Here is a 9,873-nt window from a genome sequence, read left to right on the forward strand (position 1 = left end):
CTCTTGCTTGCTCCATCCTTTTCTTAGTGATGGGCTTCTCTTCCTCAATGGGAATGTCTCCTTCTATGAAAGCTCCAGTTGAGTAACATAGATGGCGAATAAGATGAGGTAAAGCTAGCCTTGCCATGGGGGAGGACTTTTCGGCTATTTTGTAGAGTTCAAGGGAGATGACTTCATGAACTTCTACTTCCTCTCCAATCATGATGCTATAAATCATGATGGCCCGATCCACAGTAACTTCGGATCGGTGTCTAGTGGGGATGATGGAGCATTGTATGAACTCTAACCATCCTCTAGCTACAGGCTTGAGGTCCAGTTTTCTTAGTTGAACCGGCTTGCCTTTGGAGTCAATCTTCCATTGAGCTCCTTCCATACATATGTCTATGAGGACTTGGTCCAACCTTTGATTAAAGTTGACCCTTCTAGTGTAGGGACGTGCATCTCCTTGCATCATAGGCAAGTTAAACGCCAACCTTACATTTTTCGGACTAAAATCTAAGTATTTCCCCCGAACCATGGTGATATAATTCTTTGGGTCCGTGTTCTTACTTTGATCATGGTTCCTAGTGATCCATGCATTGGCATAGAACTCTTGAATCATTAGGATGCCGACTTGTTGGATGGGTTTTGTTAGAACTTCCCAACCTCTTCTTTGGATTTCATGTCGGATCTCCGGAAACTCATTCTTCTTGAGCTTGAAAGGGACCTCAGGGATCACCTTCTTCTTGGCCACAACATCATAGAAGTGGTCTTGATGAGCTTTGGAGATGAATCTTTCCATCTCCCATGACTCGGAGGTAGAAGCTTTTGTCTTTCCTTTCCCTTTTCTAGAGGATTCTCCGGTCTTAGGTGCCATCAATGGTAATGGAAAAACAAAAAGCTTATGCTTTTACCACACCAAACTTAGAATTTTGCTCGCCCTCGGGCAAGAAAAGAAAGAATAGATGAAGAAGAAGAAGAAATTGAGGAGAGGGAGAGAGAAATGTGTTTCGGTCAAGAAGGGGAAGAGAGGGTTTTGTTGTGTGAATTTGAAGAAGAATGGAGGGCTATATATAGGGAAGGAAGGGGGTAAGGTTTCGGCCATATAGGGTGGGTTTGGGTGGGAAATTGATTTTGAATTTTGAAGGTAGGTGGTGTTCATGAGGTAGGTTTATGGGGAATAGTGGGTGGATGTGAGTGGTGAAGTGGTGATAGGAAAGAGAGATTGAGGTGATTGGTGAAGAGTTTTGGGGAAGAGTGTTTATGGGATTGTGTGAAAGAGGGGTGAGAAGAAGTGAGTGGAGGTAGGTGGGGATCCTGTGGGGTCCACAGATCCTGAGGTGTTCAAGGATTTACAACCTTGCACCCAATTAGGCATGCAAAATGCCCTTGCACACAACTCTGGGCGTTCAGCGCCAGATTGGTGCTTGTTCTGGGCGTTGAACGCCCATTTGTTGCCCATTTCTGGCTTTGAACGCCAGAACCATGCTTGTTCTGGGCGTTCAGCGCCAGCTTTTCTCCAGGGTGCAATTCTGGCGTTCAAACGCCCAGATGCTGCCCATTTTGGGCGTTCAGCGCCAGAACCATGCTCTGTTCTGGCGTTTAAATGCCAGTAAGGTCTTCCTCCAGGGTGTGATTTTTCTTCTGCTGTTTTTTATTCCATTTTCAATTTTTATATTTATTTGTGACTCCACATGATCATGAACTTAATAAAACATGAAAGAACAAGAAAAATAGAATTAGATAAATAAAAATTGGGTTGCCTCCCAACAAGCGCTTCTTTAATGTCAATAGCTTGACAGTGGGCTCTCATGGAGCCTCATAGATGTTTAGAGCATTGTTGAGACTCTCCAACACCAAACTTAGAGTTTGAATATGGGAGTTCAACACCAAACTTAGAGTTTGGTTGTGGCCTCCCAACATCAAACTTAAAGTTTGACTGTGGGGGCTCTGGTTGACTCTGCAGTGAGAGAAGCTTTTTATGCTTCCTCTCTATGTTTACAGAAGGATGACCTCGAGTTGTAAACACAAGGGAGTCCCCATTCAATTGAAGGACTAATTCACCCCTGTCAACATCAATCACAGCTCTTGCTGTGGCTAGGAAGGATCTTCCAAGGATGATGAATTCATCCTCATCCTTCCTAGTATCTAGGACTATGAAATTAGCAGGGATGTAAAGGCCTTCAACCTTTACTAACACGTCCTCTACTTGTCCATAAGCCTGTTTTCTTGAATTGTCTGCCATCTCTAATGAGATTTTAGTGGCTTGCACCCCAAAGATTTCCAGTTTCTCTATTACAGAGAGAGGCATGAGGTTTATCCCTGAACCAAGGTCACACAGAGCCTTTTCAAAGATCATGTTGCCTATGGTACAAGGTATTACGAACTTTCCAGGATCCTGTTTCTTCTGAGGCAATGTCAGTTGATCCATATCACTTAGTTCATTGGTGAACAAGGGAGGTTCATCTTCCCAAGTCTCAATACCAAATAATTTGGCATTCAGCTTCATGATTGCACCAAGGTACTTGGTAACTTGCTCTTCAGTAACATCCTCATTCTCTTCAGAAGATGAATACTCGTCAGAGCTCATGAAGGGCATAAGGAGGTTCAATGGAATCTCTATGGTCTCTAGATGAGTCTCAGATTCCTTTGGTTCCTCAAAGGGAAGCTCCTTATTGATCACTGGACGTCCCAGGAGGTCTTCCTCCTTGGGATTCACGTCCTCTCCTTCCTTCACAGGTTTGGCCATGGTGATTAATTCAATGGCCTTGCACTCTCCTTTCGGATTTTCTTCTGTATTGCTTGGGAGAGTACTAGGAGGGATTTCAGTGATCTTTTTACTCAGCTGGCCCACTTGTGCCTCCAAATTTCTAATGGATGACCTTGTTTCATTCATGAAACTCACAGTGGCCTTAGATAGATCAGAGACTAAGTTTGCTAAATTAGAGGTATTTTGTTCAGAGTTCTCTGTCTGTTGCTGAGTGGATGATGGAAAAGGTTTACTATTGTTAAACCTATTTCTTCCACCATTATTAAAGCCTTGTTGAGGCTTTTGATCCTTCCATGAGAAATTTGGATGATTTCTCCATGATGGGTTATAGGTGTTTCCAAAAGGTTCACCCATATAATTTACCTCTGCTATTGCAGGGTTTTCAGGATCATAAGCTTCTTCTTCAGAAGATGCCTCTTGAGTACTGTTGGATGCAGCTTGCATTCCATTCAGACTCTGAGAAATCATATTGACTTGCTGAGTCAATATTTTATTCTAAGCCAATATGCCATTCAGAGTATCAATTTCAAGAACTCCCTTCTTCATAGGCGTCCCATTACTCACAGGATTCCTCTTAGAAGTGTACATGAACTGGTTATTAGCATCCATGTCAATGAGTTCTTGAGCTTCTGCAGGCGTTTTCTTTAGGTGAATGGATCCACCTGCAGAAGTATCCAATGACATCTTAGCTAATTCAGACAGACCATCATAGAATATATCCAGGATGGTCCATTCTGAAAGCATGTCAGAATGACACTTTTTGGTCAGTTCTTTGTATCTCTCCCAAGCTTCATAGAGGGATTCACCTTCTTTCTGTTTGAAAGTTTGAACATCCACTCTAAGCTTACTCAGCTTTTGAGGAGGAAAGAACTTGGCTAAGAAAGCCTTGACCAGCTTATCCCAAAAGTTCAGGCTATCCTTAGGTTGAGAGTCCAACCATATTCTAGCTCTGTCTCTTACAGCAAAAGGGAAAAGCATGAGCCTGTAGACTTCAGGATCTACTCCATTAGTCTTAACAGTATCACATATCTGCAAGAATTCAGTTAAGAACTGAAAAGGATCTTCAGATGGAAGTCCATAAAACTTGCAGTTCTGCTACATCAGAGAAACTAATTGAGGTTTCAGCTCAAAATTGTTTGCTCCAATGGCAGGAATGGAGATGCTTCTTCCATGTAAATTGGAATTAGGTGCAGTAAAGTCACCCAGCATCCTCCTTGCATTATTATTATTTTCGGCTGCTATCTCCTCTTCCTGTTCGAAAATTTCTGAAAGGTGCTTGCTGGCTTGTTGTAATTTAGCTTCTTTTAGTTTCCTCTTCAGAGTCCTTTCAAGTTCTGGATCTACTTTAACAAGAATGTTCTTGTCCTTGCTCCTGCTCATATGAAAAAGAGGGAACAGAAAAATAATAATAATAGGGATCCTTTTTTACCACAGTATAGAGGTCCCTGTGTGAGTAGAAGAAAAGAAGAAGAAAAGAATGTAATGTAAAGAAAGAAACACAAGGGTGAGGAGAGCAGAGATGTGAGATGAAGAGAAGTGTTAGTAGATGAATAAATGAATAGAAGGAGATGAGAGAGACAGGGAATTTTCGAAAATTATTTTTGAAAAAGAGTTAGTGATTTTCGAAAATAGTTTTTGAAAAAGGTTAGTAATTTTCGAAATTTAAAATCAAAAATGAAAATAACTAGTTAATTAAAAAGAAATTTTGAAAAAGAGGGAAGATATTTTCGAAAATTAGAGAGAGAGAGAGAGTTAGTTAGGTAGTTTTGAAAAAGATAAGAAACAAACAAAAAGTTAGTTAGTTAGTTGAAACAAATTTTGAAAAGATAAGGAGTTAGGAAGTTAGAAAAGATATTTTGAAATCAAGTTTTTGAAAAAGATATGATTAAAATTAGTTTTGAAAAAGGTTTGATTTTTAAAATCACAATTAATGACTTGATTCACAAGAAATCCCAAGATATGATTCTAGAACTTAAAGTTTGAATCTTTCTTAACAAGTAATTAACAAACTTGAAATTTTTGAATCAAAACATTAATTGATGATGTTATTTTCGAAAATTATGTGATAAATATAAGAAAAAGATTTTTGAAAAATATTTTAAAATTTTCGAAAATAACTAAGAAAAATGAAAAAGATTTGATTTTTGAAAAAGATTTTGAAAAAGATAAGATTTTTAAATTGAAAATTTGATTTGACTCATAAAAACAACTAGATTTTAAAAATTTTTGAAAAAGTCAACTCAAATTTTCGAAATTTATGAGTGAAAAAGGGAGAGATTTTTTTTTATTTTTTTGAATTTTTAATGATGAGAGGGAAAAACATGAAAAAGACTCAATGCATGAAAATTTTGGATCAAAACAATGAATGCATGCAAGAATGCTATGAATGTCAAGATGAACACCAAGAACACTTTGAAGATCATGATGAACATCAAGAACTTATTTTTGAAAAATTTTTAATGCAAAGAAAACATGCAAGACACCAAACTTAGAAATCTTTCATGTTTAGACTCTATGGATGCAAAAATGCACATGAAAAATAAGAAAAGATACAAAACATGAAAACATCAAGATCAAACAAGAAGACTTGCCAAGAACAACTTGAAGATCATGAAGAACACAATGAATGCATGAATTTTCGAAAAATGCAAGATGAATATGCAATTGACACCAAACTTTAAATCTGACTCAAGACTCAAACAAGAAATACAAAATATTTTTTTTATTTTTATGATTTTATGATTTTTTTTTTATTTTCTTTTAATTAATTTTTTTTTCGAAAATCATTTGGAAAAAGAAAAATAAGGATTCCAAAATTTTTAATATGAATTCCAGGAATCTTATGCTCTTTAGTCTAAAGCTCCAATCAAAGGGTCAGGCTTGGCTTAATAGCCAGCCAAGCTTTAGTATGTAACTCAGACATGACACGCCTGACATTCCCTACCCAGAAGGGTCAGACATGGCTTTACAGCTAGCCAGGCTTCAACATGCTTCATGAAACACTAGAATTCATTCTTAAAAATTCTGAAGAAAAAATATATTTTTGAAAACATTTTTATTTTAAAATTTTTTCGAAAACAAAGGAGAAATTTTTGAAAGATTTTTGAAAAATTTTTTGAAAAGGAAACAAAAAGAAAATTACCTATTCTGAGCAACAAGATGAACCGTTAGTTGTCCAAACTCGAACAATCCCCGGCAACGGCGCCAAAAACTTGGTGCACAAAATTGTGATCTCAGGCAACGGCGCAAGAAACTCTGTATGAATGTCTTAATAAATCGTTTTTCATTCACAACATCGATACAACTAACCAGCAAGTGCACTGGGTCGTCCAAGTAATAAACCTTACGTGAGTAAAGGTTGATCCCACGGAGATTGTTGGTATGAAGCAAGCTATGATCACCTTGTAAATCTCAGTCAGGCGGATATAAAATAGTTATGGAGTTTTTGAAAATAAATAATAAAATAAGGATAGAAATACTTATGTAAATCATTGGTGAGAATTTCAGATAAGCGCATAGAGATGCTTTCGTTCCTCTGAACCTCTGCTTTCCTGCTGTCTTCATCCAATCAATCCTATTCCTTTCCATGGCTGGCTTTATGTAAGGAAATCACCGTTGTCAATGGCTGTAATCCATCCTCTTGTGAAAATGGTCCAAATACTCTGTCACAGCACGGCTAATCATCTGAGGTTCTCGATCATACTGGAATAGGATTCACCCTCCTTTTGCGTCTGTCACTACGCCCAGCACTCACGAGTTTGAAGTTCATCACAGTCATTCAATCCCAGAGTCCTACTCGGAATACCACAGACAAGGTTTAGACTTTCCGGACTCTCATGAATGCCGCCATCAATCTAGCTTATACTACGAAGATTCTGATTAAGAGATCCAAGAGATACTCATTCAATCTAAGGTAGAACGGAAGTGGTTGTCAGGCACGCGTTCATAGGGAATGATGATGATTGTCACGTTCATCACATTCAGGTTGAAGTGCGAATGAATATATTAGAAGCGGAATAAGTTGAATTGAATAGAAAAACAGTAGTACTTTGCATTAATCTTTGAGGAACAGCAGAGCTCCACACCTTAATCTATGGAGTGTAGAAACTCTACCGTTGAAAATACACAAGTGAAAGGTCCAGGCATGGCCGAATGGCCAGCCCCTAAAACGAGATCACAGGATCAAAAATACAATTCAGGATCTTCCAAAGATGTCTAATACAATAGTAAAAAGTCCTATTTATTATAAACTAGCTACTAGGGTTTACAGAAGTAAGTAATTGATGCATAAATCCACTTCCGAGGCCCACTTGGTGTGTGCTTGGGCTGAGCTTGAATGTTACACATGTAGAGGTCATTCTTGGAGTTGAACGCCAGTTTATAACATATTTCTGGCGTTCAACTCTGGCTTCTGACGTGTTTCTGGCGTTTAACTCCAGACAGCAGCGTAGAACTGGTGTTCAACGCCCTTTTACGTCATCTAAACTCGGCCAAAGTATGGATTATTATATATTGCTGGAAATCCCTAGATGTCTACTTTCCAACGCAATTGGAAGCGCGCCATTTTGAGTTCTGTAGCTCCAGAAAATCCACTTTGAGTGCAGGGAGGTCAGAATCCAACAGCATCAGCAGTCCTTCTTCAACCTCTGAATCTGATTTTTGCTCAAGTCCCTCGATTTCAGCCAGAAAATACCAGAAATCATAGAAAAACACAAAAACTCATAGTAAAGTCCAGAAATGTGAATTTAACATAAAAACTAATAAAAACATCCCTAAAAGTAACTAGATTCTACTAAAAACATACTAAAAATAATGCCAAAAAGCGTATAAATTATCCGCTCGTCAAGAGTGCAAGGCCATAAATATAACCAACATGGCCGAACCTGGAGAGGAAGAAAAGGCAGTGATTTCCAGTGAGGAAGACCTCAATAGATGCCCACTGACCTCCAAGGAGTTCCCTAATGAGGAACCAAAAGAATCTGAGGCTCATATAGAGACCATAGAGATTCCATTGAACTTACTGTTGCCATTCATGAGCTCTGATGAGTATTCTTCATCTGAAGAGGATGAAGATATTGTTGAAGAGCAAGTTGCTTAATATCTAGGAGCAATCATGAAGATGAATGCCAAGTTATTTGGTAATGAGACTTGGGAGGATGAACCTCCATTGCTCATCAAAGAACTGAATGATTTGGTTCAACTGAAATTACCTCAGAAGAAACAGGATCCTGGAAAGTTCTTAATAGCTTGTACCATAGGCACCATGACCTTTAAGAAGGTCCTGTGTGAGCTTGGGTCAAGTATACACCTTATGCCCCTCTCTGTAATGGAGAAACTAGGGATCTTTGAGGTGCAAGCTGCAAGAATCTTGCTAGAGATGGCAGACAATTCAAGGAAACTGGCTTATGGACTTGTAGAGGATGTCTTAGTGAAGGTTGAAGGCCTGTACATCCCTGCTAATTTTATAATCCTAGATGTGGGGAAGGATGAAGATGAATCTATCATCCTTGGAAGACCCTTCCTAGCCACAGCAAGAGCTGTGATTGATGTGGACAGAGGAGAGTTAGTCCTTCAATTGAATGAGGACAACCTTGTGTTTAAGGCTTAAGGATCTTCTTCTATAACCATGGAGAGGAAGCATGAAAAGCTTCTCTCAATACAGAGTCAAACAGAGCCCCCACACTCAACTTCTAAGTCTGGAGTTGGGAGGCCAACATCAAGCTCTGAGTTTCTGTGAAGCTCTCTAAGAGCTTCACTGTCAAGCTATTGACATTAAAGAAGCGCTTATTGGGAGGCAACCCGATGTTATTTAATTATATTTATTTATTTTCCACTGTTATTTTATATTTTTTTTAGGTCGATGATCATGTGAAGTCACAAAAACAACTGAAAAATAAAAAATAGAATGAAAAACAGCATCAAAAATAGCACACCCTGGAGGACAGGCTTACTGGTGTTTAAACGCCAGTAAGGATAGCAGAATGGGCGTTTAACGCCCAGCCTGGCAGCATTCTGGGCGTTAAATGCCAGAATGGGCAGCACTTTGGGTGTTTAACGCCAGAAAGGGCTGTCTGGCATAGGCTGGCGTTAAACGCCAGAAATGGGCATCTAGCTGGCGTTTAACGCCAGGAAAGGTAGCAGAGCTGGCGTTAAACACCAGATTTGGCACAAAATGGGCGTTTGAATGCCAAATTGGTGCAGGGACTCAAATTTCTTGACACCTCAGGATCTGTGGACCCCACAGGATCCCCACCTACTCCACTTCTTCTTCTCTAACCTTCACACCTTTCCATAACACTCTTCCCCAAACACCATTGACCAATCCCATAAAAAACTCTTCCCCAAAAACCCCACCTACCTCACCATTCAAATTCAAACCATTTCCCTCCCAAACCCACCCACACATGGCCGAATACCCTCTCTCACTTACCCTATAAATACCCCTCCTTGCCACCTTCATTTCCACACTTCATACACACTCAACCCACCTTGGCTGAACCTATAACCCCCTCCATCTCCTCCATTTCTTCTTCTTCTACTCCTTTCTTTCTTCTTTTGCTCGAGGACGAGCAACCATTCTAAGTTTGGTGTGGAAAAAGCTAAAGCTTTTTGTTTTCTATAACCACTAATGGCACCTAAGGCCGGAGAAACCTATAGAAAGAGGAAAGGAAAGACAATTGCTTCCACCTCTGAGTCATGGGAGATGCAGAGATTCATCTCAAAAGTGCATCAAGACTACTTCTATGAAGTTGTGGCCAAGAAAAAGGTGATCCCCGAGGTCCCCTTCAAGCTCAAAAAAAGTGAGTATCCAGAGATCCGACATGAGATTCAAAGAAGAGGTTAGGAAATCCTCACCAACCCCATTCAACAAGTCGGGATCTTAATAGTTCAAGAGTTCTATGCCAATGCATGGATCACTAAGAACCATGAGCAAAGTGTGAACCCGAACCCAAAGAATTGGCTCACAATGGTTCGGGGGAACTACTTGGATTTTAGTCTGGAAAATGTGAGGTTAGCATTCAACTTGCCAATGATACAAGGAGATCCTCACCCTTTCACTAGAAGGGTCAACTTTAATCAAAGGTTTGACCAAGTCCTTATGGACATCTATGTGGAAGGCGCTC

General features: G+C 39.5%; 1 non-coding gene across 1 annotated transcript; it reads left to right on the top strand.

Annotated features, from left to right (window-relative positions):
• The first annotated feature begins 3,491 nt into the window (after positions 1-3,491).
• LOC148571832 (small nucleolar RNA R71) lies at positions 3,492-3,595 on the top strand. The gene has a single exon (XR_015880356.1). It is a non-coding gene; the product is annotated as a small nucleolar RNA R71 (small nucleolar RNA).
• The last annotated feature ends 6,278 nt before the right edge of the window (positions 3,596-9,873 follow it).

The sequence above is a fragment of the Arachis ipaensis genome, chromosome B3 (assembly GCF_059453495.1).
Source record: "Arachis ipaensis isolate K30076 ecotype BB chromosome B3, ASM5945349v1, whole genome shotgun sequence".
NCBI classification, from domain to species: Eukaryota; Viridiplantae; Streptophyta; class Magnoliopsida; order Fabales; family Fabaceae; genus Arachis; species Arachis ipaensis.